This window comes from Tenrec ecaudatus, chromosome 3 (genome assembly GCF_050624435.1).
Source record: "Tenrec ecaudatus isolate mTenEca1 chromosome 3, mTenEca1.hap1, whole genome shotgun sequence".
Taxonomy (NCBI): Eukaryota; Metazoa; Chordata; class Mammalia; order Afrosoricida; family Tenrecidae; genus Tenrec; species Tenrec ecaudatus.
Genome location: NC_134532.1, coordinates 2125652 through 2130310, shown reverse-complemented (window position 1 = coordinate 2130310; position 4659 = coordinate 2125652).

Genomic DNA, 4659 nt, shown 5'->3' with positions numbered 1-4659 from the left:
TGTGTGACCTTTCAACATCCTTGCTTACCCAGTCTGTGTTCTCTCTTGCCTTGTTAATTCCATAAGTGATTTGTAGCTGCTAAATCATGGCAGCAGATTCGCTAGCTCTCGCACTAGTGATCCATCACTTTGTGTGTGGCAAGGACGACATTTTGTGCTGATCGTGTTAGGGAACTGGGAAACCAGGCCATTCGGGCAGGCATGGCAGAGCAAAAATTCCAGAGCAGAAGATCTGATCTGCTTTAATACAAGTACAACCATACTGACTGTACTAAAATCAAAGAATCTTAGGTATTCAAATGTGAATAGGTTTTCCCAAAAATTCATGGTTAATTTTTAATGTAGACCATCTGTTTTTTCAATTTCATTACTATTATGTAGACAATCTTAACAGAAATGAAACAAATATTTTAAAGATGTTCTATTTGTCATTTCCCATTTAGATTTGTTGTTGCTGTTGTTGTTGTTGTTGTTCCTCATACCAACTTACTAGAAGCAATCTCAAAAGAGTGTGTCAACTCAGCATTTGGTATGTCCTAGGAAAACCAATATTAGCATTTTAATCAATGAATGCTCAAATTGTCCATGTGTGCCAGGAAAGAAGTATATCTTGGTTATTCTAATTTCTGATGGATAGATGTAAATGCTTTCCTTTTGAAGTCTTTGTTCAATTACTGACTTTCTTGTGTAGTGCTTTTTCAATTATTAGAGGATTTTATAAATCCAAACTGATTAATACTGTCAGCTATTTCAGATTTTGATGACATTTACAATCAAAGCATTTATATTATCCTTGAGTGAAAATGTGTTGGTCCAAAATGTATGTCTTAAATGTTATCAGCCCAGATGTTAATATACTTTAATAGGCTATGTTAATATAATTCACATAGGGCATTTAAATCTTTTTCCCCAAATCAATATAACCGTATATACTTGTGTATAAGCAGAGTTTTTCAGCACATTTTTAATGCAGTTTTTGTGGTAAAATTAGGTGCCCAGGCTGACATTCAGGTCAGCTTATACTCAAGTGTATACAGTATCTACTTTTGGTTTTCACCACAGACACCTTAATCTGAATATTTCCAAAACCTTATCCATCATCTCCCACATTCCCACCAAAGGACTGGAAGAGAGAAAGGCTCCTAGAGTCTCTATTTTGGTTGTTAGTAGCATCAGCATTATGTAATCCTCTACATAAGTTGGAGAAAATCTTAGATATTTAATCAGGTCAACTATACCTTGATAATCTATTACTAAATAATGCGTCACCTCTCCATTTCTACTGTCCATTCTCAGCTGAATGCCCTTTAGTACACCTCCATGCACTATTCATCAGTCTTCCCCCTGTACTCCTAAACTACCTTCACAATAATAGTCCTCCGACCAGCAACATAACTTCACCTGGGGACTTGTGAAAGCAAATTCTCAGGGTGCACTCCAAACCTGCTGAGCCAGCAGCTGTGTTTTAATAAGTCTTCCAAGTATTTCTGTTGTACGCTGTTAAAATTAATCTACCAAATTTTCACTATATTTATATTTCTAAATAATACTATCACCTTACTTCCTTGTCTCACACCATCCCAGGGCTCCCCCTTGATTCAACATGCACGCTCTTTAATAGCTTTCTTGAAGAAGCCATTTGCCACCTTCTCAACTAAATGTGTCTCAGTTGCTACTATTCCACATAGACATTTTACATTTCCAGCCATAGCAAGAGGTCCCTGGGTAAAGTGAGACAACTGCTTAAAATCACATGAAACCACTACATGGCATCATTTCTTAAAACACTACTAATTAAGGTCTTTTATAGTATTTCTCATCTAAGAGTTCCATGAAGCTGTTTAAAAAACAGAAAAGGAGGCTGGGGGCAGAGAACTGGTTCCAACCAAATCAACCAGCCTCCATATGTATAGATTGGGCCAATTTGCCCTTTTGATGAATTATTGCTCCTGGGAGGAATTCTGCCATTTTATCTTCCCAAAAGCCATCTTCAGGCCACAAAAATCCTGAGATCATGCGAAGAACCTCCCCACCAAACTGCCCATTATACTTCACCCAATCAGTAAGGGTCCCTTCCTGGGTAGACCCTGAATCAAGTTTCCCTTCTTAGTAAACCTAGATGGCTGTTATCTGAGGAGCAATCTTGGTGATTCCAGTCTCAATATAGGCCAACCAAATAAAACCATTTTGCATCTGTAAGACATACTGAGCAAGACCTGGGAGACTAAAGTACATTTTGGCAAGGAATCCAGGAGCCCTGCCTCAGTATCCACAAGAAGGTCTGTCTGGGGCATAGTAGGGCCTGGAAAAGAGGTGGCGTCCAATGGAGATTTTTCCAAAAGGGCCCCCTCCTCCCAGTCTCAACACTAGGAACTCCATCTAGACCCAACATTCGCCTCAAACCATGATTGAAGAGCCTTGGTGTTTGGAGTCAGTGACTTGGAGGATGGTTCTGTAATTCAACTGAAGCACCCACGTCAGTGGTGTCTGTGTTGAGGATTTGAAATAGAATGCAGTAGTTAAAGAAGGTTTTAGCACAGTAAATGCTGAGCTCTTGGATTAGTCTACCATTGGCTTTGTGGTTTCTATTTTAATTTGATTAGTCATTTGGATCAAACCATTCCGATTTGGTTTTGTTGTTTGTTATGTTTTGTTTTTTGGTAAGATTTCTTCATAGCATCATTACGATTATTCCTGAGTATTTATCTATAGGATGTATTTTAAAGAATTGGAGTGAATTTGGCGATGATCCAGTGAAGAAAAAGAAAATCATCTTGCATAGCCCAGCCTGGCCCACTATCATCTGAGGGACTGCTAGACTGGGTTCTCTAGAGAAATAAAACTGGATCCCTTATGTAAAAGTAGAGAAGTGTATACTGAGAAAGGAATTTGTCACAAGAGGACAGCCTACACCGAAAGAAAAGGACCCAGTCTAATGTAATTCAACTCCCAGCCGCAGGCCGGCTAGCCGAAGCAGTGGGATGTGAAGGGAGAGGTGTGCTGGAGTGTACCAGAGCCTGGGGTGCTGTGTAAGGCGGGGCGGGAGGACTTGACAGCACAGCATGGTGATGCAAGCCGCAGGGTCTGGTAGCAACCCACACAGGCAGTCCTGGCACGAAGGGAAGAGGAAAGAAAAAGCAGTTCTCTACAGTCTCATACAGAGAGCACTACCATTCTCTGCACCTTCTCCATCCCCAGTCTCCATCCCCCACACACACCCCAAAAAAAACCAACAGCCATGAGAAGGTTGCAAACTACCACCTGCTCTGTGGGGCAAAGATGGACCTTACTATTCCCATAAACAGTTACAGCCTTGGAAACCCACAGGGACAGTTCTACTCTGCCCTACAGGGTCCCTGTGGGTCAGAATCAACTTGATGAGAGTTTCGTTTTGATTTTTTGTGTTGAGTATCTTGTGGACATCAGAGGAAAATTCCTGGTTTAGATAAGGCCAGAGAAGAAGCACAGAAATGTCATGATGTGCAACACAGCAACTAATACTTGATGTGATTGTTCCACTTCAGGACCAAGGTTTAAATCCAACTATAGATTGGGGGGTTGGGGGCTGGGGTGCTGAGCAGAGGACAGGTTGTAAGAATTTGCATAAATATAGAGAAATATTCAGATGTCAAGAAATGTTGGTCAGACTACCTCAATATAAAGATAGCTTGCTGGCAGTCTTAAAAATGGAGTTTCCAAATGTTATGATTTAAACAAGGTTTATAATATAAAACAGAAGAAATATCAGATAATCATCTGCTTGCTTTAAAAGGATTTTTGTAGCATTCAGGCAATATTGAGTTCCCTGACAATGTTCATATGATAAATGCCATTTTTTTTGTTTGTTATGATTCATTTTATTTATTTATTTTTTCTTTTCTTTTAAAAAAATCATTTTATTAGGGGCTCATACAACTCTTTACAGTCCGTATATACATCATTTGTGTCCAGCACATTCATACATATGTTGCCATCATCATTCTCAAAACACCTGCTTTCTACTTGAGCCCTTGGTGTCAGCTCCTCATTTTTCCCCTTCCTCCCCGCTCTCCCCTCCCCCTGATCTCTTGATAATTTATAAATAATTATCATTTTATCATGTCTTACACCACCTGACGTCTTCCTCACCCAGTTCTCCATTGTCTGTCCTCCAGGGAAGAGGACATGTAGACCTTGTCATCTGTTTTCCCTTTCTCCCTCCACCTTCCCAATATCGCTACTCTTACTACTGTTCCTGAGGGGCTCATCTGTCCTGGATTCCCCGTATTTCCTGTTCCTATCTGTGCCAGTGTACATCTCCCGTTCCAACCAGTTATGTAAGGTAGAATTGGGGTCATAATAGTAGGGGGGAGGGAGGAAGCATTCAAGAACTAGAGGAAAATTGTATGTTTCATTATTGCTACACTACACTCTGACTGGTTTGTCACCTCCCCACAGTCCTTCTGCACAGGGATGTCCAATTTCTCCCAGATGGGCCCTGGGTCCCCACTCTGCTTTCCCCCTCATTCACAGTGCTGTGATTTTTTTTTTCGTCTTTGATGCCTGATACCTGATCCCTTTGATGCCTTGTCATCTTACAGGCTGGTATGCATTTTCCATGTGGGCTTTGTTGTTTTTCAGTTAGATAGCCCCTTGTTTATCTTCCAACCTATGGCACCC